Source organism: Gouania willdenowi, unplaced genomic scaffold (assembly GCF_900634775.1).
Source record: "Gouania willdenowi unplaced genomic scaffold, fGouWil2.1 scaffold_212_arrow_ctg1, whole genome shotgun sequence".
In the NCBI taxonomy this organism is placed as follows: Eukaryota; Metazoa; Chordata; class Actinopteri; order Blenniiformes; family Gobiesocidae; genus Gouania; species Gouania willdenowi.
In genome coordinates, this window is record NW_021144966.1 from 92,583 (window position 1) to 117,359 (window position 24,777).

Genomic DNA, 24,777 nt, shown 5'->3' on the forward strand with positions numbered 1-24,777 from the left:
GCTCCCGAAAGTCTTGGTCTTGTCTTGGTCTCGGTGCATTCTGGTCTCGGGCAAGTCTTGGTCTCGGATAGTGTGGTCTTAAACACAACACTAGTTGACAATGGCGTCAGGCGGGATATAGACAGCCGTGATGATGACAACAGTTAGCTCTCTTGGTAGTGTTAATGTTAATCTTCTGCTCATATTTCTATTTATTTTATTCTAATTCTTGTTCTATTCTATATACAGTAATTATATTATGTTGTTTGCACATTGTGTTCTTTGATTTGATTAGTCAGTAACACAAAACCTAAAATCAAACAGGAAAGTAGAAATGTCCTTGTTCTGAAACTGTATATACTGTATTTTAACTTTTGATTGCACTGTTTTACATTGTTTTTGGATTTTTGCACCATTGTTGTTATTGTTTCTTGAGACATTTGCACTATACCTGTAAGTGTTATGTTGTATTATAGTGTATTATTGTAATTTTAAATTTTAAAATAGGTTGTATATTTTTTCAATGGGTTTGTTGTATCACAGAATTGCATTGTTTTGTCTTGATATTTAAAAGAAATGATAATGTGTTCACAGTGATTCCAGTATAAAGAAGTATTCTGTGTATAGTTATAAGTTTGTTAGTCATAGTTCTGATATAATCATATAATAATGAGTATTGATATGATTACAAACCGATGACAGTAGGCTCCAGGTCTACATAAAGCACTCTGGGGACACGTTTCCCTGTCCCAGTTTCGCTGAAGAAGGTATTGAAGGAGTCGTCTCCTCCTCCAGATTCCTGGTTAGAAAGCACCTGTCCGTTTGGCTGAATCCCATGCTCCAGACAGAAAAGTTCCCAGCAGGAGTTACCGATCTGTACTCCAGCTTGGCCCACATGAATAGAAATAATCTCACGCTGCAGAGAGAAAACAATATATCAGGATCCTGGCATCACTTAATCATGACATCAGTTGGTCATATGCTAATTTGTTTATTGCAAAATCTAATCATTTGTTCAATTATGAATATAAAGCAGATGAAGACAATGAAATCCTGTCTTACCATTGTTTATCTTTCTTTTTAAATGCTCAGGCTTTGGAGAGAAGTTGTAGTGTCAGAGAGAACTTTCACTCTGCGTTTCGACACCGTGTAGAACCAGTCTCTCAAAGCATTTCATCACTATAGGTGTTAGGGCCACTGGACGGTAATCATTGTGGCTGACAGGAGGCGACTTCTTTGGCACGGGAATGATTGTGGCAGATTTTAGGCAGGGGGGGATGACTGCTTGGTTCAGGGAGAGATTGAAAATGCTATTGAAGATGGGCGTGAGCTGGTGGGCACATGCTCTGAGCACCTTGCCAGGTACTCCATCTGGACCAGCAGCCTTCCTGGGGTTCACTGCCAGGAGCACCCTTCTGACGTCACGCTCCTCAATAGTGAGTGAAGAGGTGCTGGAACCTGGTGGGGGCAGGGCTGAGGCTGGTGAGTGCTGTGGGGTCTCAAAACGAGCAAAGAAGTAGTTGAGCTCCTCTGCCAGTGAAGCACTTCCATCCACTGTTGGTACATCACAGCCCATGTAGTTTGTGATGTTCTGTAGCCCCTGCCCCACCTGCCGTGGGTTGTTGCTGGACAGATGGGACTCAATCCTCCTCTTGTAGTCCACTTTGGCTTCCTTGATTCCCCTTTTCAGGTCGGCTCGGGCAATGCTGTATAGGGCCCTGTCACCAGACCTGAAAGCAGCATCGCGGACTCTGATGAGTTTGCGGACCTGGCTGGTTATCCAGGGTTTCTGGTTAGGGAAAACCCGAATGATTTTGTCCACAGTCACGTTCTCGATGCAGAACTTGATGTAATCTAGTACAGTCACTGTGAATATTTCCAGATCCTGATGTTCAAATATGTCCCAGTCTGTGTGATCAAAGCAGTCCTGTAATTCTAGAAGTGCATTATCAGGCCAAGATGTAACAGTCTTAATGACAGGCCTGGTTCTCCGTCTGATGGGGGTGTATGCTGGAGTGAGCAGCAGGGAGAGATGGTCTGACTGGCCAAGGTGGGGGAGAGGTATAGCTCTGTAAGCACGCTTGATGTTAGAGTACACATGGTCCAGAGTGTTCTCCCCTCTCGTAGGACACTTGACATGCTGATGGAATTTTGGAAGTACAGTCTTTAGATTAGCCTTATTAAAATCTCCTGCAATAATGTGGACACCATCAGGGTGGACTCGCTGTTGTTCGTTTATGGTGTTTAGCAGGAGAGAGAGCGCTGTGTTGACATTGGCGTCAGGCGGGATATAGACAGCCGTGATGATGACTACAGTTAGCTCTCTTGGTAGTGTTAATGTTAATCTTCTGCTCATATTTTTATTTATTTTATTCTAATTCTTGTTCTATTCTATATACAGTAATTATATTATGTTGTTTGCACATTGTGTTCTTTGATTTGATTAGTCAGTAACACAAAACCTAAAATCAAACAGGAAAGTAGAAATGTCCTTGTACTGAAACTGTATATACTGTATTTTAACTTTTGATTGCACTGTTTTACATTGTTTTTGGATTTTTGCACCATTGTTGTTATTGTTTCTTGAGACATTTGCACTATACCTGTAAGTGTTATGTTGTATCATAGTGTATTATTGTAATTTTAAATTTTAAAATAGGTTGTATATTTTTTCAATGGGTTTGTTGTATCACAGAATTGCATTGTTTTGTCTTGATATTTAAAAGAAATGATAATGTGTTCACAGTGATTTCAGTATAAAGAAGTATTCTGTGTATAGTTATAAGTTTGTTAGTCATAGTTCTGATATAATCATATAATAATGAGTAATGATATGATTACAAACCGATGACAGTAGGCTCCAGGTCTACATAAAGCACTCTGGGGACACGTTTCCCTGTCCCAGTTTCACTGAAGAAGGTGTTGAAGGAGTCGTCTCCGCCTCCAGATTCCTGGTTAGAAAGCACCTGTCCGTTTGGCTGAATCCCATGCTCCAGACAGAAAAGTTCCCAGCAGGAGTTACCGATCTGGACTCCAGCTTGGCCCACATGAATAGAAATAATCTCACGCTGCAGAGAGAAAACAATATATCAGGATCCTGGCATCACTTAATCATGACATCAGTTGGTCATATGCTAATTTGTTTATTGCAAAATCTAATCATTTGTTCAATTATGAATATAAAGCAGATGAAGACAATGAAATCCTGTCTTACCATTGTTTATCTTTCTTTTTAAATGCTCAGGCTTTGGAGAGAAGTTGTAGTGTCAGAGAGAACTTTCACTCTGCGTTTCGACACCGTGTACTGTGAACTACACGCACTAAGTCTGACGTCATAACCAGTACGTCATTGCGTTCCAATAATGTACACATTACACGCAATTACGTACTGGTTATTACGTCAGATTTAGTGCGTGTGTACACACACGCACACACACACACAGTACATACAAATAAAATTTAGAGAAGAGAGGAAAACAAAAAAAAGAATTAAATGAAAATAATAACAAATTAAAAAAAGTTAAGTCTGTAGAGCATTCATCATCATACCTTTAAAGATGTATGCTCTACAGACTTAACTGTATAACAATATAAAACAACAATCAAGCCTTAAAAGTTGATTTATATAAATGATCATCTCCTCCTTTATATTATCCACAGGTTTTTATCCAGAGAACTTTGCTGATGAACTTTATCCAGAGAACTTTACTGATGTCAGTAAATGTTTTAATGCAGATCAACCTCTCAGTGACTTTCACTTAATGATCTACATCTACAATGTTAGAAAGAAAACTACCATTTGCACAAAAAAAAAAAAAAAAAGTCGTAAAGCAACACAACATTAGTAATTATGTGAACACGTCTGTGGTGTGTGATGTTACTAATGTGTTTCAGAGAAAAGTGTTAAGGTTCATTAAAGTGTTAAGAAACGGTGTTCAGGTGGGCGGAGCCAGGTAGAAACCCAGGGTTTCTTTGATAAAACCTGCCAGCGACCAGGTTTAGTTCACGGACAATGTTGCCATGGTAACATACTCAGAGAAGAACATACCTCGCTTTTTGGAATGGGATACTCTAGGGCTGGGCGATATGGCCTTTTATAAATACCACGATATTTTTAGGCCATGTCACGATACACGATATATATCTCGATATTTTGCATTACCCTTGAATTAACACTTTGATGCACAAAATCACACCAGTATGATGATTCTATATGTCTACATTAAAACATTCTTGATCATACTGCATTAATATATGCCAATTTTAAACTTTCATGCAAAAAAGGGGATATCACAACTAAGTCAAAGTTGACATAACTGTATTTATTAAACAGTGAGTGGCTCAAACATAAAATTGTCAACAGAAAGTGCACGTTCTGTGCAAAATTGTCACAGAGACATTTCAAAACAAGACATTAGTGCAGGATGCAACTCACATGGCATTTCAAAACACAAAATTAAAGTGCACTTTTTGTACATAATGCCACTACAATATTTTAAAACAAATAGTGCCCTTTTGTGCATGTTGTCATTAAAATGACATTTCAAAAAAAATCAAAAAAAAAAAAAAAAAAAGTCAGCGAGTTTAACGGTATGGTCATTTTCAACACCGCACAGACTACAAGCTGCGATATATCGAGTATATTCGATATATCGCCCAGCCCTAGGATACTCAGAGTTTCCCTCATTTGAGCCTGAACATAGTCAGAGTTTGAACATAACCCGCTTTATGGAATACCCCTCAGCTCTCCTTGTCTGCAACAGAAAGGAAGTCATTAAAAAGCAAATCATGTAAAAAAAAAAAAACCCATTAAAACATCAAGTGATTTTTGATTGAATGAATGTCTTAGCAGCAGATTCAAGGTCCATAGAAAAACACTATTACATACAAAAATAATCATAAAAACAGTTCAAATGAACATTAGATTAGACAAGGCATTTGTTTCATTTACTATGTATTTATGCTGACATAACCTACAAGTGCAATTCAGCTACTACCAGTGTTCATAACACTGGTAGTAGCTGAATAAGAGTTTTAAATAATGTAAGTTAATGTCTAGCACAAACACACACACAAACACTTACTTAAAATCATCGCCCCTAATGAAAAAAAGAATAAAAGATCATTTAAGACAAGGTAATTTTCAAATATTTTTTTTAAATTGTATGTAAGCAATTTATCAAACTGGTTCCAAGTACAACTAACATCAAACAAAAGGGCTGACATGTTCTTATAGTCACACACAGTCTTTTTACTTTGTTTAACTTAAGTAGTGTAGCATTAGCAACACTTGCTACATAACAAGGCAGCATATCTGTCTAGTGATTTCTATTTGTTATTGAGGTAACACTCATATTAATAAAATCCTAATTTAAACAGTATTTGAACGCCTCATTTCACACAGTTCAGACAATCATATCCTTTACAAAATAAAATGTTACTGCTTTGGTTGCATTAGGCCTGGGTGATATGGACCAATATTCATATCTCTATATTTTTCTTCAAAATGGAAATAGGCAACATAAACCATTTATTTTTTTCAATAGTTTTACATGAAAAACAATAATGGGTCAAAGTCAGTGGAGCCACAAAGACCCTTTTATTAATCACTAGCAGCACAATAACAACATTTTGTGTCACTTTTGACTTTTTCCTTCATTAAGGCTGAAATGTGATTAAATTATGTAGTGTTGCTTCATTCAGGGCAGCTCTGAGTTGCAGAAAGTCGTTTTTAAAGTAAATCACATTCAGGACACTGTCTCTTTAAGAATGTGTAAACAGCAACAGAGAGTTAGAGAAGAAAAACACATGCAGTGTTTCCTCAAACATCTCTCAGTGTTTAACACTCAGAACTGAGGACAGACAGACATCTGCACTGAGCTTCTGACAGACAGTCGCTAACACAGCTGACTGTGTGTTCGTGCACTGGGGGGGAGGGGGGTCAGTTTTTTAGACAAGTAAACTAACACTATAACACACACACACACAGCAATATACAAAGCAGTGAACAAAATTGGGTAGTTAAATTCCATCTCAAACGGCGTCTGACTTCTAGAAACTCTTTCTGAAAGCATGCCGACGAGTCGGTACGCTCTGTGTCGAGAGAGGGCTCGTCAAGACCCGCCTTACATTGCTTCTGATTGGTTGATTATTGTGTGATGCATGCCATGGTTGGTTGGATTTAGGCACAAGGAGACATGGATTAGTTGTCTCGGTCAGTCAATCAGAATTACTCGAGCTACAGCATGCCACGAAGATCAAAGTTTATTATCATAAAAAAATGGGGAATGGGGAAATATAAGCGTGAGAAATGTCAAGTGTGGTGTGAGAATGCGTCAAATTGCGTGACTGTCACGCTCAAAGCATGAGGCTTGGCAGCTCTGCAAATGTAAATGTCTAACTTAAATACAAGCAACATGAAATTAACAGCAAATATGCAATGTGTTGACTTGTATATGAACTGTAAGTATAATAGATAAACACATGTGCTTCATATACCCATTTATGTTTTAATTTAGGCTGTATTATAATTTAGGAATTAGGACTGGGCGATATATCGAGATTCAAGATGTATTGAGTTTTCTATTTTGGCAATATAGAAAACTACAAAGTCGCATATACAGATATATCTCGTATTTTGTATAAAAATACTTGTTTGACCTAACCCATAACAAGCCACACTATAGAACTCACTCACACAGGAGATGTTGTATTGTGCAGCTGTTTGTTAATAAATGAGCCTGTGTGGCATTTTGCATCAGCAATTTTTTTTTTTTTTTTTTACCAAGAATTGTCTTTCTGGTCAGACTTGATATGAAATACAAATTATTGAGATTCACCATTTTGAGAAAATGTATTGAGATATGAGTTTTGGTGCATATCGGCCAGCTCTAGTAGGAATGTTCACAGCATTTTAATTCTAATCACATTTGTATTTAAGTTTTAAGTTGTTGACATTGACAAGTGGCTATTTTAGATTTCCTGTACACTTGTATTAAAATATAAGGGATACTGGAGCTTGGTTGGGTTGGTGGGTTAGTCACATGTTAATGACCTGTTTGCCTTAAAATCACTACATGCTGTAAAATCATTATACTGCTGTAATTATTTTACTGTTGCAACTTAAGGGTTCAAGTTAAAGATTACTATATGATTATGGTCCAAAGCAACATCAAATGCAGTTTTTTTTAATCAAGGGACATGAAACTTATGTTGCCGACTGGCTGGCTGGCTCCTCACACCTCGTATGAAGTGGGTCGGTCTGTCAATGACTCCCGGGACACGTTCGTCCCCCAGTCTGCCCCTGGTCTAATGACAGAAACAAGGAGGAAATATATCATTGATCCAAGACGAGGGAGCCGACTTGTATGGATCTGCATCAGGTTGTCACCTTTCAGATTTTTTATTGAAAGTTATAAAGTGGTTTGATTTTTATTTGTTGATGACAATATCAATATATTTTGATACACTTTTCATTCACGTGTATTTTTTTAAATTACTCATAGTCTTGTTATCGTCACTCTAAAAAATGTAGTTGATGAAAACTGTGACGTATAAATCAAGGCCTGATAAAGATTGTGATGTCATCACTTGTCCACACACAGAGGAGGAGCCAAGCACCGAGTCAGCGGGCCAAACGAAGCCAGGACGAGGTGGACCAGGACTGGACACTCAGAAAAGTAGGAGTGTTACTCATGATGGTGACTGAGAAACTCTTTACTAAAACATGAACAACTTTTTCATCTGTGTTCTACGGTTTGAACACATTGAGCTCAGATTGATAGGCCATGTTGTAAATGTCATCCTAACGTACTACTCGTACGAATTCTGATGTCTAAAATCAGTATGTAGTGTGTTTACATGAGTACAACAGTTTCTTCAGTGTTGTTGGGACAACGTTTTGGGGAAATCTAGCAAATATGGTTGATTTATTGGGAATTTCCAAAGTTTAAAATTTTAGAGGCGTACTGTAGCGCCACCTTTAGGACGATTGGCCTGTTTTTGCAGCTGGGACAATCTGGAATGAGACTGGACCTTTGTGCAAAATTTGGGGATTTTTTGTGCAAGAAGAATAAGTAGAATATCGTGATGTGATATTTTTGTCCATGATGCCCAGCCCTAGTTGCAGTTATTGCTTTATCCAAATAATGATTATAAAGATAATGTTTGTAATGTGTGTGTATGTGGAAGATTGTACAGATGTGGTAGTTTGTACTCAGATCTGTGTTTAATGCACTACTTTCCTGTTCAATCGTGATCTAACACTGCTTGGTTTCTCAGGAGAAAAGAAGAAAAAGTGAGAATGAGCTGCAAGAAAACCACATTTCTCAGTTCAGAAAGCCTCTGACTCCCACTAACAACCGACCGGCCTGTAGTGATGGAGATAAACACGTAAGCATTGGAAACAAGCAACGAACCACGTTTCATTGGCATTCTTTACTAAATGCAGCTGTTGATCACGTAACATCTGTTCAAATCTGTCTACAGGTGTTACGGGGCCGAGCAAACACCCAATCAGACCAGTCAAGTCAAAAATGTAACAGAATTTATTGAGACTAAAAAATGAAGGTAGTCGCAGTCCAGGAGCCAACCGTGGAGGCAGCAGGGCAGAGTCTGGAGGGGAATCAATATCACGTAGGATAACTGACGATCTGGCGTCGAGTGGAGGAGAAGACCAGGTTACATACTGGAGCCTGTTGGTGGTGATGAGCTGCAGGTGAGTAACGAGCTCCAGCTGCAGTGCCGACTCCTCCCCACTCCACACCAACAAGGACAGACAGGAACAAGAGGGAGGGAAAAACAGAGGACACAGGAGGGAGGAGCCACCAAATCATGACAGTACCCCCCCTCTAACGGACGCCTCCTGGCGGCCGCCTGGATCCGTCAGGACGGGCAGCATGGAACCCACGTACCAGTTCAGCATCCAAGATCCAGGAACGGGGAACCCACGACCTCTCCTCTGGACCATACCCCTCCCAATCAACCAGGTACTGCAGTCCCCTACCACGGCGCCGCACGTCCAGCAACCTACGCACAGTATACGCAGGCTGGGCATCAACAACCCGGGTGGGAGGAGGGGGAACGGCCGGAGGGCAAAGGTCACTCGTTAGTACTGGCTTAATCTGTGACACATGAAACGTAGGATGCACACGTAGCGAAGAAGGCAATTTCAGACGAATCGCCGTGGGACTGATTATCCTCTCAATCCTGAAGGGACCCAGGAAGCGGGGGGAGAGTTTGCGACTATCCGTCTTCAATGGAATGTCTTTGCTGGAGAGCCACACTTCCTGACCCATCTGATATTGAGGGGCATCAACTCTGTGCCTGTCCGCCCTTGCTTTAGTACGAAGAGCCGTCCTTAGAAAAGCTGCCCTGGTACGATGCCAGACGTTTTTGCAACGTTGCATGTGATGTTGGATGGACGGAACGGCAAGCTCCTGCTCCTGTTCAGGAAACAAGGGAGGTTGGTAACCAAGTGAAGCCTCAAAAGGGGACAAACCTGTGGCACTTGAAACCAAGGAGTTGTGGGAATATTCGACCCAGGGTAGGTACACACTCCAAGTAGCAGTATTAGAGGTAACCACACAACGGAGTGCCGATTCCAGATCTTGATTTGTTCTCTCCGTCTGCCCATTAGTCTGCGGGTGGAAACCTGATGAGAGACTGACCACGGCACCTAGTGACAGACAAAAAGCTTTCCAAACATGGGATGTAAACTGTGATCCACGGTCGGAAACAATATCTGTAGGTATTCCATGCAGACGAACAACATTACTAACCAGTAAATCAGCAGTCTCCTTTGCTGTGGGAAGCTTGGGCAGGGCAACAAAATGTGCAGCCTTGGAAAACCGATCTACTATCGTTAGAATGGTGGTTTTACCTTGTGAGAGAGGTAAGCCAGTCACAAAATCCACTGCAATATGCGACCAGGGTCTAGACGGAACAGGCAGGGGTTGAAGGAGTCCAGATGGGGGACGGTGACTGGACTTCCCACGAGCACACACTTGACAGGCTGTGACATACGATCGTGTGTCCTTTTCTATGGAGGGCCACCAGAAGAAGCGACGAAGTAGTGAAAGGGTACGGTTGACACCCGGGTGGCAGGAAAAGCGACTGTCATGTGTCCACTGCAGCACCTTTGAACGGGCTGAAGCTGGGACAAACATCTTGCCAGGAGGGCCTTGGCCTGGATCTGGCTGTGTGCGCTGGGCCTCTTCTATGAGGTTCCTTATCTCCCAGGTAACTGCTGCAACAACTTGGGCTGGGGCCAAAATGGGGTCAGATTCACATTGGGGTTCTTCTGTAGAGAATTGTCTGGACAGAGAGTCTGGTTTGATGTTCTTAGATCCAGGATGATAAGTAAGAACAAAGTTGAAGCGACTAAAAAACATTGCCCAGCGTGCTTGACGAGGGTTTAAACGTTTAGCAGATTGAATGTATGCTAAATTTTTATGGTCCGTCCAAACTAAAAAAGGTTGTTCAGCCCCCTCCAACCAATGTCTCCTATCTTCTAATGCCATTTTAACAGCTAGTAACTCACGGTCGCCAACGTCGTAGTTTCGTTCAGCAGGGGACAACCGGCGTGAGAAGAAGGCACATGGATGAACGAGTCCCTCTGCACCAGACCTCTGAGAGAGAACAGCACCCACCCCGGAGTCAGACGCATCCACCTCTACAATGAACTGCTTCGTGGAGTCAGGGCTCTTCAGCACTGGTGCAGACGTAAACAGGTTCTTGAGACGATTAAAGGCTGAGTCAGCTTCAGGGGACCAGGAGAACTGCAGGGATGGAGAGGTGAGTTTGGTTAACGGAGAAGCAACACGACTGAAGTCCTTAATAAATCGGCGATAAAAATTGGCAAAGCCCAAAAATCTCTGGAGCTGTTTTCGGGTTCTTGGTACAGGCCACTCAACCACTGCTTTGACTTTTTCAGGATCTGCTTCGACTTGACCACTCTTTACAATAAATCCCAGAAAACTGACCTTAGTTGCATGGAATACACACTTCTCCGCCTTCACAAAAAGTTTGTTCTCCAACAGTCTTTGCAGTACTCGTCGAACGTGGTCATGATGCTCGGCCTGGGTCTGTGAAAAAATCAGGATATCGTCCAAATAGACAAAAACAAAACGATTAAGAAAGTCTCTTAGTACATCATTGATGAGGGACTGAAAAACTGCGGGGGCGTTTGTGAGTCCAAAAGGCATCACCTGGTACTCAAAGTGTCCCATGGGTGTTTTAAAGGCAGTTTTCCACTCATGCCCTTCCTTTATGCGCACCAAATGATATGCATTTCTGAGGTCCAACTTAGTAAACACGGTGGCACCTTGAAGTGGGGTGAATGCAGAATCTAGAAGAGGCAAGGGGTATTTGTTCTTGATTGTAATGTTATTAAGGCCCCGAAAATCAATACAAGGTCTCAAAGATCTGTCTTTCTTAGGGACAAAGAAAAAACCAGCACCAAGGGGAGATTTAGACGGACGAATAAGTCCCGCAGCCAGGGATTCTGCAATGTATTTCTCCATGGCCTCCCGTTCTGGCTTGGATACATTGTAGAGTCTGCTTGATGGAAGCTGTGCCCCCGGAATGAGGTCGATGGCGCAATCATATGGTCTATGTGGTGGGAGAGACACAGCTTTGGACTTACTGAATACTTCCTGCAGGTCATGATATACTTCAGGAATGTTTGTCAGATCTGGACCATTCTCAGCGTCACCAGCAACAGTAAATCCTTCTAGTGGAGGCAGGGCAGAAAGCAAACAATTAGAATGACATAAGTTCCCCCAACTAGTCACACGCCCTTCCTTCCAATCAATGGTAGGGTTGTGCTGAACCAACCAAGGATGACCCAGAATCAAGGGCGTAGTGGGTGCTGAGAGTATATAAAATTGTATCTGTTCTCTATGATTCCCAGACAGGACTAAATTTACCGGCGCAGTCTTGTGAGTTACTCGGGCCAGTAACCTACCATCCAGCGCCAGTGTGGAAACAGGGGCGCTCAGAGTCTCCAGCTCGATGCCAGCCTGAAGTGCCACCTGCTGGTCCAAGAAATTATCTTCTGCACCAGAATCAATCAGGGCCAGTAGGGGAATAGACAGGGTATTAACACACAAAGAGGCCTGGATCTGAAAACGTACTGGAGTCTTAACGGTGGGAACAGGTTGGCTCATCTGTACCCCCACACTTACGGAATGTGACCGGTCTTTTGGCCGTGTGGGACAGCTGGCCAGGAAATGTCCTGATTTGCCACAATAGAGGTACTCACCGGCTTGCCGGCGACGTTGCAACTCTTCTGGAGTCAAATGGGCTCGGCCTAACTGCATAGGTTCTGGACCATCAATTTGGTCCACTTCAAAGCGAATTGGCTGACGACTGGGTCGAATTGGGGGAGATAAAGCAGTAGTACGGGTTGAAGAGCGGGCAGAGTTGTCTCTCTCCTTGCGCCTTGCTCTGATACGATTGTCAATCTTGTTAGCCAAAGAAATCAAAGATTCTAAATCGTCCGGTTCATCACGGGACATCAATTCATCTTTGATTTGATCACTCAAACCCTTGGTGAACGCAGCACGTAAGGCTTGTTCTGTCCAATCGACTTCAGCTTTCAGAGTCCAAAAATCAATTGAATAATCAGAAACGGATCGTTGGCCTTGGGACAGGGACATTAACTTAGCAGAGGCATCAGACCGGTAATCAGGATGATCAAACACCTGCTTAATCTCTTTCACAAAGTCCCTGTAGCGAACCTCATGCATAGCAGTATTTGAAAATCTTGCTTCAGCCCACTTGAGTGCCCTTCCCCTCATTAGTCCACACATGTACTGAATCCGGCTTATATCAGAGGAAAATGAACTTGGTCGTTGATTAAATACTGTAGAGCATTGGAACAAAAATCCTCGACACAACTCTGACTGACCTGCAAAATGTTCAGGGTCTGAAATGGCAGGCTCTCTGGGTCCAGGTCCTTGCTCGACTTGTTGCGGAGATGGAGGGGTGGGCTGGGCGGGTTGGGCCGAGGCATTTGACTGCAGGGAAAGCCACGCTGAAATCTGTTGAGTGAGGACGGTTACCTGTTGGGAGAGCTGCTGATTAGAAGCATGTAGAGCTAGAATACTCTGTTCATGTTGTCCAAGTAATCCTCCTTGATGAGAGAGAGCTTGTTGTATTGTTGGTGTGTCTTGATTGTCTGTTGGGTCCATCTTTGGCCAGATCGTTCTGTTACGGGGCCGAGCAAACACCCAATCAGACCAGTCAAGTCAAAAATGTAACAGAATTTATTGAGACCAAAAAATGAAGGTAGTCGCAGTCCAGGAGCCAACCGTGGAGGCAGCAGGGCAGAGTCTGGAGGGGAATCAATATCACGTAGGATAACTGACGATCTGGCGTCGAGTGGAGGAGAAGACCAGGTTACATACTGGAGCCTGTTGGTGGTGATGAGCTGCAGGTGAGTAACGAGCTCCAGCTGCAGTGCCGACTCCTCCCCACTCCACACCAACAAGGACAGACAGGAACAAGAGGGAGGGAAAAACAGAGGACACAGGAGGGAGGAGCCACCAAATCATGACAACAGGAGGCATTTATCCGAGCTATCCTCTCCAAGCCTTTCAAAATCCCCATTCCGAACTACTCAGGTAACACTTTTCCTCTTATGTTGTTGTTTTTTCCTTCTGTCATCACCAGAGGGGTATTCCAGAAAGCGGGTTGTGTTAAAACTTTGAGTATGTTTGTGCTCAAATAAAGGAAACTCTGAATTTCCGGTTGTATAAAGCAAGGTAAGTTATACTCTGAGGGCCGGATTCACAAAGATCTGAAATAAAGGGTAGTAAATTAGTTGCCTACTTAAATGAGCGTTTTGCTCGTTTATTGTGGAGACGTCACTGCGCACAAGCACTGACATTTGAGGCAGATGGAGTTCTCTGTCTGCTGTTCAAACATTTATTAACGTAGAAAAATAAATACACAATAAAAATCTTTTTTTTTTTTTTTTTTTAAACAACAACTTTAAAACCTAATAATATTGATATTGATCTGAGTTAATACAACTACACAGTCTGTCAACCAGTCTGCATTCTTTGAAGATGATCTACTGACCATCATCCAGCGCAGGTCTGAGCAGCGCTGTGTCACACATACTCTCATATGTAACCATTGTGCCATCAGTGATCATGCGTAAATTACACATCTGATCTGTTGATTCTGGCCTGACATCAACACGACACAATACTTTGACGGTCAAAACATGGAGAGAAAGGAGATCAGTGGAGCAGTTAGCCCAAAGCTATATTGATCCATGCTCATTTTTGTATATCCATCTCTGCGCACAGCAACCCTCTTTTTCTTTCTCTCTCTCTCTCTCTCTCTCTCACACACACACACACACACACAACTGGAGCCTTTTTTCTATCTCCACTGTGTTTTCTGTCAACTGTGTGTGTCTGCACCTGCTCCTCACTTGTACTATTCTTCCGTACTAAAACAATCACCGCAAACAGTTCAAGATTTCATGAATGGCATTTCATCCCCTGCATCAATTTACTTGCATTTCTTCCTCCCATATTTTTGCTCCCCCTGGGAGATCCGCCTACAATGCATATTCATTAGAGGAAAATGCGCTAAATGGAATGAAAAACACCCCTGCCACCAATTCCGGAGACCACCACAATAATGTTCATACTTCTTATATATCACACTTAAAAAAAAAAATACAGTTGTGTTTTGTTTTACCATGGGGAGGGACGTGTCCCCAAATAAGGTCCTTTTTGAGATTTGGCCGTTAACCTATTTAGAACAGGCTGATATTCCTCTATAAACACCTGCAGGAGAACTTCTAGCTCCATCAGGGAGAAATAAGTTGTTCTCTTCCGTCTCGTTGCCATGGTAGCTCGTTGTATTTTGGCTCCATTGATGATGGCTTTTTATCGTGCTCATGCACGTAAGTAAGAGTTGATTGACCCACTTCATACCAGCTGTAATGAAACCGGATACCCAGAGTTTCCCATGGTGGGGTATGTTAACTCAGAGTTTATGGATAGACTCAGAGTTTATTGAACCTCCTATCTGAAATACCCCCTGCAGCTTTCAGTTGTTGTCTTATTGATTGACCTGCAGGTTCACTGGGAATCAGGGCACTGGGTCTGAAACGTGCTGGAGTGAGGAAATCACTTCATGACCCTTTTGCAGAAGATGCTTTAGTTCTTTATGAGCCTCCAGCTCTGAGTGCTCACGAGCAGATAAAGGCTGAAAAGTAAGTTTAAAACATCCTCACATCAACACTAAAGCTGTGCACATTGTAGATGTTTGCAGTCAGTGAAATGTAACACAACTTCTCATCCTCCATCCAGAGAAAAACTACCAGTACATGTTGTTGTGGATCCAGTTTTAGGAAAAGTCCTCAGACCTCATCAGAGAGAGGTAAACCTGCAACTCTTTTTCTTACACTTCAGATCAAATCCAAATATCGAACATTATGACAACTTTCATCACAGCAGGGCCACAAAACTGTGTTTGTCTGATGTGAGGGTCACATTATCAACATACGTGTCTGCGATAGAATAATGACCAATCAGAATCATGTGTTTTTGGAGCCATCATTGTTGTTGTTTTATGTTTTTTCTTCTGTATTTTAGGACTCCTTTGGCATATTTCTGTTCTCCCTTATTGTATTTTATTTTTTATTTTTTTTGCAGTCGTTTTGTGTACTTTTTTTTTTGATTGTCATTTCTTATATTGTTCTGTATTTTTTTTTAGCCTCCTTATGTGTTTTTAGAGTCATTTTGTGTATTTTTGTTGCCCTGTTCTGTAATTTTGTTGTGTTGTGTTTTCAGTCATTCTGTGTATTTTTTTTTGTCATTTTGTGTTTTGGTATTCATTTTTTTTGGTATTTTTTATTGTCATTTTCTGTATTTAATTTCTTTTGTGTTTTTTAAATAATTTGGTGTAGTTTTGTGGTCCTGTTTTTTTTCTGTATTTTTTTTTGTGTGTTATGCCACATTTTATGTTTTTGGAGTCTGTTTTGTGTATATATGTTGTCATTTTGAATTATTTTGTCATCGTATTCTGTGTTTTTGGAGTATTTTTGTGTATTTTTTGAGTTGTTGTTTTGTGTTTACTTTTATGTTTGTGATGCCTGAGACTGCCTGTGTTTTTTAGACACCATTCTTATATATACTGCAGCAGTAAGTCAGATTAGCTCATAAAAAAACTACAACAAAATGATTCTCAATGTACATCTTTAAAGCAATAAATAGGATTATAATAAGAGCAAGAAAAAGTCATTGCCATGTGACGAAGAATACAGTGACGAGTGTGAGGTTTACACTCATGAATACTTTAATGAGGGTACGTGATGGCACTACAGGGGTACTTGAGCGAGAGCGAAAAAAAATTTAACAAATGAAAGCGTAAAAAACATGGGGCTTTATAATGTTTATTTTTAATTAAAAATTATAATCATAATCATAAATATTACCAGCAACTCACAAAACGACACCAAAAACATGCACTAAGAGAGAAAAATACTTATTATATCCAGCAACACACAAAACGACAACAAAGACACTAAATGAGAGAAAAATACACAATATCACTACAAAAAACACAAAAATAACAGAGAAACATACAAAATCAAATAAGAAACAACCAATCGACACCAAAAACACACACTGAGAGAGAATGATTTAGATAATAACAACAACATACAAAATTAGAGAAAAATATACTGAATAATGAAAAGAACCAAATTAGAGAAAAATATAATGAATAATGAAAAGAACAGACAAACAACAACAAAAAACCAAAAAATGATGATGAAAATAATCTGGATTAGAACATGAACTGAAAATACAAGGGTCAGTCTTGGTCCCACTACAGGAGGGTAATGACGTAAATGATAAAAACTATAGAAATAGATCTATTCAGGGGCACTAAATTTACAAAATGGCATAATTTAATGTGTGTTATCACTCCATCATTCCATCACTGTGCTCTAAAGTGATTTTTCCACACAATTCTAAGCAAATTCTTCTAGTCGGACAAAGGGGGTACTTGAATTCAAAAGTTAGAGGAGGGGGTTTCTTGAGCCAAAAAAGTTTGACAACCTGCTTTAAAGCATCCAATGTGGCCCACAGAAGAAAGTAAAAAAGTATAGAGAAAACGTGAATGACATAATTCAGTTGTACATATCTCAGTCTCTCCAGTGAAACTCCACAATATTTACAGGGCTCAGTTTTTTCATGCTTATATCACATGATGGCAGTCATTTTTAATCTCACACTGTTGAAAGAACTCCCAGTTTTTCTAAAATCCTGTAATTTCATAGTAAATAGTAAATGGACTAGATTTATATAGCGCCTTATAACCACAGTGAAGCAGTCTCAAAGCGCTTTACATATCAGCTCATTCACCCAATCACTCTCACATTCACACACCAATGGAACAGGACTGCCATGCAAGGCGTTAGTCGACCATTGGGAGCAACTTAGGGTTCAGTGTCTTGCCCAAGGACACTTTGACACATAATCATGGACTGGGATCGAACCCCCAACCTCTCGATCAGAAGACGACCCTCCACCACCTGAGCCATGGTCGCCCGTATCATGCAAACAATAGCACAAAATTCCCCTAAATTAAACAAAAATCTGTCCCAAAAATAAGTACTTTTGAAGGCAAGATCCTGCTGGATTGATGTGTCATTCATTGCTTGAATATCGTTGATTCTTCACATATCTTACATATCAGTTAATACGTGGAAGTGCAAACTAGGGCATATTATTGTTAAATCTGCTCTTTGTCCTTCCTAAAATCTGTGGCCCACTGCAGATCAAACTGCTCCATCTTTGGCGCCTGAACTAAAAACAGTTTGACAGCAGTAAAACACTTCCTTTTCCTGTACTGACACACTTTAAATATAAAAGATGAAACCAATGAGGGACTTGTTTGAGTTCTGGAAGATGCACGGGTAGCAGGTTAGGGTTAGAAGCATCAGAACCTTGGTTACAAAAGTACGATTTGCAGCAGTCACTTATTGCATTATATTGTATTGTATGCAGGGTTGGGGTCAATTACATTTTTTAATTACATTTTCTTCAATTGTCTATGTTCAATTACAATTACAGTGTCAATTATCAGTACAATTTCGTTCTCAATTACTGAAGTTTAACAACAATTAATCACAATAACTAAGCCTTTAATAAACAATCTCATGATATGTAACCTTCATCTTGTGTTAGCTTCCTGTTAGCATCTCTAATGATAACAGGTCAGTTTTGAATCATGTCTTAAATCAGCTGTAAAATACACTAAAAAATATTACCTTTGATTTCATTTGTTTCTCATCTGTTGGTTACCTTGTTAGACTTCCTAATCAATGAAAATATTGGTTTTAATATCTTTGGTGTGGACGTCTGTTCCTTTTTTTTTGTTGGCATACCTCTAGATTTCATTATTTTGGTGGGAAAAGTAAATATGAGACATATTTTAATGATTGCTAACTATGAAGATGAGTTCAAGATGGCTGACAGTGCAGTAGGGCTGGCGTGAGCTCTCCATTTATCTCAGTCTGTCGCTGTTAATGCTGATAATGCAGTGACCCACTCAACCCACTCAACCTAAATATATCTTGCCACTTCCTTTGCCATTTGTTAGTACTTTTTTCTGTTTTTGGGCCCAGTTTGAGAGTCAAACAACGTGCTTTACTTACCTGTGCCCTGTGACTCTTATAACATCGGCTCGTTCAGGCATGGATGCGGTCACTAACAAAACTTTGATCGATACCCTACAGCAATTAAAAAATGACTTGTTGTCTCACTTTGACTCTAAACTGGACTGCATTCAAAGCAGCATGGATTCTATGAAAGAGTCGCTCGTGTCGATGGGTGCTAAAGTCGGTGAGCTGGAAGCCAGGGTTAGCACTAATCAAGACACCCTGTCTACTCTGGAGGAACGGGTTAAGGCCCTGGAAAAACAAAATGCTTACCTGGCTGAAAAAGCGGATGACGCCGAGAACCGTAGCAGGTCCTCAAATCTACGTCTTGTCCGTGTTCCAGAGGGTTCCGAAGGCCGGGACATGATCGCTTTGTCGGGCAGTTCCTCACTCAACTCTTCGGTAAAGAAAACCTCCCTTCTCCTTTGGTCATCGAGAGGGCACATCGATCTCCAGGAATGATCGGACGTGATTCCAAAGCAGGTCCTCGGCCAATCATTGTAAAGTTCCTCTACTTTCAGCAGAAGCTCAGAGTTCTCCATCTCTCCCGCGACAAAAAGGAGCTTGTGTACAATGGAGCCAGAGTGCATATTTATCCTGACATCAGTGTGGCACTGATGGAGAAGCGCCGCTCTTTTAATGCCGCAAAGAAGAAGCTCCGTGACCTGGAGATACAGTACAACTGGGTCTATCCCTCTACTCTTCGAATCCATGCAGATAACGGCAAATTCCTACTGCTCCGTTCTCCTGATGAGGTGGTCGTGTACATCCGTAACGTTTCCAAATGATCCACACGACTCTGGTCTGTAAACCTTCTTTCTGCGTGTCACTTATATTTAAGTTTCTGATCTGATGCGGCTGACTGCTGACTATTGTGCACGCTGTTCTCTGTTTGCCGTAAACGGTGGCTGTCGTGATTTAATCACCTGATGCATATCCCGTCTATTTGACTGTTTGGAGCAGCAGATTCGACTGTTATAAAGTCAATAATATTAATGGTTGAGTGGTTTCTGTTTTGTTACATTAATTAGGGTTTATTTAATTTTTCTCTAACAAATCCTATGTCTTTGATTGATATACATTTTGGTATGCTATCTAGTCTAAGAAGATCTCCCTAATTTAATATTGCAGACTGAGATTTCTGTTCTGAGATTTCTGTTTTGTTTTTGTTGCTGTTTGCTGTTTCTTGTATTATGTATGTATGTGTGATTGTGTGGTGGTGTGGAAGTGTATGTATGATTATATTTGCTCTTGACTGGTTGTTCTCACTCTTATTTGTTGTAAATTGCTTTATATTTTTTCTCTATATTTTCTTTTTTATTAAGTATGGTTAATGGTCTTAAAATGATTCATGTGAACATTAGAAGCTTACTTCCTAAAATCGACCAATTGAGAGCCTGGATAACTTACAATAAACCTTGCATTATTACAATATCTGAAACATGGCTTTCTTCTAGCATCTCTGACAATGATATTCATCTGGAGAATTATATTTTGTACAGAGCAGACCGAGGCTCTAGAGGCGGCGGCGTAGCCACCTTTACAGCATCTAATCTTCAATCTCTGCTTATTCACCCAAAAGAAAAACCAGTGCACTTTGAAGGTCTGTTTGTAAAAGTTATTTTGCATGAAAATAAACAATAAATCATTGGTAATATTTACAGATCTCCTAACTCCCCTTCTGATTCCGTGAAAAATATATTGTCTACAGTTTCATCCTTAGGCCGTAATAATGAGATGATATTACTGGGTGACTTTAACATAAACTGGTTGGCTCCTTCCTCTGCATCTGAGCGAAACATTTTTAATAGCTCAAACTTTTCCCAGTTGATTAATGACCCTACAAGAATTAGTCCCACATCACAATCTCTTCTTGATCTGATCTTAGTAACTCACCCTGAGCGCTTTTTAGACTCTGGTGTGTTATCTGGTTGTTTTAGCGATCACTGTATTGTGTATTGTATATGGAAAATTAAACCTCCATGTCTCCCCCCAAAAATTATTAAAGTTCGTAGAACAAAATGGTTAAACAGTGAAAACTTTATTAACGATATTTTAAATATTAACTGGGACAGATTTTATTTAATACCTTCCATAAATGAAGCCTGGGACTATTTCTCCTCTGAACTGCTAAATGTTATTAATCTTCATGCTCCATTTACAGAAATCAGAGTTAAAGGAAGCCATCTTCCCTGGGTGAATGGAGAACTCCTCAGTCTGTTTAGACAATGGGATAAGGCCTGGTCAACATTTAATCAAACTAAGCTTGCTGCTGACTGGGATGTATATCGACACCTGCGAAATATATGTACCACGCAAACTAGAAATGCTAGATCAAATTATTACAAAAACAGTCTTACAAATAACTTTAAACATCCTAAACAGTTTTGGAAGCAAATAAACAAATTATCAGGTAAATCTAACTCTGCAACACATAATATGCTTATTAATGATGTAATTACCAATGACTCTGGTGCGATTGCTTCTGCCTTTAGCCAACATTTTTCACAACTTCCACAGGTCCATTCTCCTCCTTCACTTTCTTCCTCTGATGCTCCATCTTGCAGCAGTTTCTCATTCAGTAGGGTAAGCTGTAGTAGAGCAGATCATAAATGAACTTTCTCATAGCAGTGCTGGTCCAGACGGCATTGAGACCAAGTTTATCAAGCTTGCCGCTCATGTTCTATGTTTTCCTTTAGCCGATTTGTTTAACTTATCATTTAGTACATGTGAAGTTCCCTCTGCCTGGAAATGTGCAAAGGTCATCCCCCTGCATAAAGGGGGTGACACTAGTAATGTCAATAACTACAGACCAATCTCTATGATTAATAGTATTGTTAAAGTCTATGAGAAAATAGTCTTTAATCAACTATCAGAACACCTCTCAACCAATAACCTCTTATCTCCATTTCAATCTGGCTTTAGAAAACACTTCTCTACTACATCTGCTTTATTAAAATTTACCAATGGTATTTTTTCTGGCTTTGACAATAATCTGCTTACTGGTGCTTTATTTATAGATCTCTCCAAAGCGTTTGATATGGTCGATCACTATTTGCTTTTAGACAACTTCATTCTATAGGCCTGGATAGGTCTTCGCTCCTCTGGTTCAATTCTTACCTTCATCATCGGCAACAGTGTGTGTTTTACAATGGCAGCTACTCTGAATTTTTATTTATTGAGAAAGGTGTTCCACAGGGTTCTTCTCTTGGCCCACTTTTATTTTCAATATTTATTAATGATCTCCCTCTTGCATGCAATGACTGTAACATCCAACTTTATGCTGATGACACCGTGATTTATTCTGCAAAATCTAATATCTCAGATATTAATTACTCTATTCAGCATGACTTCAATGCAGTTCAATCCTGGCTACAATCTAATAAACTATTACTCAATAACTCGAAATCAAATTTTATGTTGTTCCAGAAGCGGGTTCGCCCAGTCTCAGCCAATGAGATTAAACTTACTTTTTCTGATTTGTCACCAGTCCCAGTTGTTGATCAGTTTAAATATCTTGGTCTATGGCTAGACTCCTTACTGTCATTTAAAACTCATATACAAACTATTACAAACAAAATTTCTTATCGCTTAAAATTGCTTTATCATTCAGTTAATTGTTTTAGTTACTCAGTTAGAAAAAGGATAATTTTACAATTGATTCTTCCCATTATTGATTACAGTGATATTATTTATCAAAACACCACTGCCACGATTCTCCAACCACTTAATGTCACGTACAATAGTCTGTGTAGATTTATCCTCCGCTGTCCCTTCAGAACTCACCACTGCCAAGTGTATGAACATTTGTCATGGCTCTCTCGGGCATCTAGACGACAGCTTCACTGGCTATTATTTATATTTAAATGTATTAATTTAAGTTTTTCTGATTATTTAAAACAATATATAATTCCTTTCAGATCGTCATACAGTTTGCGTCATGCTGATCAACCATATCTTGTAGTCCCATAGAGTCAAAAAAGTAGTCGGTAAATTTTCATTCAAATATAAAGCTCCATTTGACTGGAACATTCTCCCATTATCGATCCGCTCTCTAACCTCTGTGTCTCTGTTTAAAAATGCTCTTATCCTCCATCTCCAGAATATCTGTCAGTGTTTTTGATTATAGGCTATGTAACCGAAACCTTTTTTATTCATTTAATCTAATGAAAGTTTTTACTATCATTAGATAGCTACTCAGGGATTAAAGTTTTCCGTCAGGGTGACGGAAGTCCGTCAAATTAAAATTATGAGACGGAAAAATTATTATTTGTTGTGAGATGTTTCTAAGGTAGGGCAGCTCAGTGCGTGAATGTGAGTGGCGCAGGTGAGTGACGTAGGTGTGCGCGCGCGCAGGTGTGTGGAGAGAGCCGCGGAGACGAGGGAGAGTCCTACACGGCGACTGGGAGATAGCTAGGGAGTTAAACGTGTTTAAGAGAGGAATAAAGTGCAGCCTTGAAACAACGACACGGCCTGGTTCTTATACGCCGGCGGTATCAACTCTGCCGAGTGTGACGAGCGGGTGTTAGCCCCGGAGGAGTAGCAGCCTCCGGCCCTGGAGAACCCGGATCTCCCCTGTGCCTTTCGACCACGGTTGGGAGGCTTAACAGGAAAGGTTTAACATATTATTATTACAACAATATTATTATTACGATTACACCGCATAAGAAGAGGAAGAAGACTCTTCTTCCTCTTATGTCATATAAAGATGTATGAGAACAGCATTAATGTCACCATATTTCCTCTCGGGGATCAATGGTTTACTGAATCTGATCAGATTTATTGATTAGGTTTTTATCAACTTAGATTAAATTAACTCAGATGTTGGTCTCCCATCTTTTAAAAGCTGTCGTTTTTCCTCAAAAAAAAGTTTCTTTATTGTCTCTAGCGCTGTCATCCTGACTGTAGTGTTATCCCGCCCACTAGCTAGAGAACATAGCAGCAGCGGTCACGTGGTATCTATTCACTAATGTACTGTGAACTTACGTATAGCATTTAGCATAGTGCGGTTACGTCCAAAGGCAGATCTCTACGCTGCCTTTGGACGTAAATGGTTGTCATCTTGGGGACCTGACTGCGCATGCGCAAACACATAAAACCACGCATTGGGAGCCGAGGCAGAGGAGCAACGTGCCTTTGGGAGGGGGCGTGGCCTCCCTCTGCCTTACAGCGGAGTGAGACTGCAGCTGTTCCAGGAAATAGCAGTAATTTGGGCTATGAAAATCACAAAATGCTGACACTTTTACACTTAGGTACTGTAGGCTATTGGAAATGGAAAATTAAATAATTTATAATTATATTATAATTAAAACAAATAATAAAAATATCAATTCACCCTTGGGTTGGCACTGCCTACCTTACCTACCCTGACGGCACGTCACTGTCTGTAGCTCTGATGAGATGTTGTTCGAATGTAACATTCTAATAACGTTGCTCCAACGGACTTTTATTTTGTAAACCGGAAGTTCCCATTGAAACGTTTGTACTTGAGGTAGCTTGCTGACTGTGAATGTTTACCTATGAAGCACGGACAAAAAGCTGGAATTAAAAGACCAAAATTACAGAACGGACTGAGTTATTCTTAGTTAGCCAGGCATAACAGTTCCAACACTGAGCAGGGGAAGATGATTAAAGCTGATCACGTTTTCACGGAGCACCGCTGCGATACACGAAGCTTTCAGGGGGGAGGGCGGTGCACTCAATAAGCGGTCCCAGGAAACATTTTGAAATGAAATCCACGTTAACTGGCTAGTTGGCTAAACTAGCATGTACTCAATGGGACCATGTTTGCGCTAAGTTAATGCGTAAAGGGGTCCGCTGACGGCTAGGTCACTAGTTTTACTCCATGTCATTCAGTCAGTGAAGGCTTTAAAGAGCTTATGATGTGCTCACACTCTGGTGTTTATTAGAAAGTACGGACAGAATTTGACATTTATTCATGTTTTCCAGAGAATTTCATTGCTCAGCATGGTTTGCGAGTACCAACCCCAATCCTCATCATCTCATACGAGACTTTCCGCCTGCACGCTGAGGTGCTGCACCGCTGCAAAGTGGGACTCGTCATCTGTGATGAGGTACGTGTGGTTTGAACTCATTCAGCCATC

At 40.6% G+C, this 24,777-nt stretch overlaps 1 pseudogene; it reads left to right on the forward strand.

The window, feature by feature from the left end:
* Positions 1–24,777, forward strand: part of LOC114458916 (DNA repair and recombination protein RAD54-like) — a 44,771-nt pseudogene that overhangs the window by 9,549 nt on the left and 10,445 nt on the right.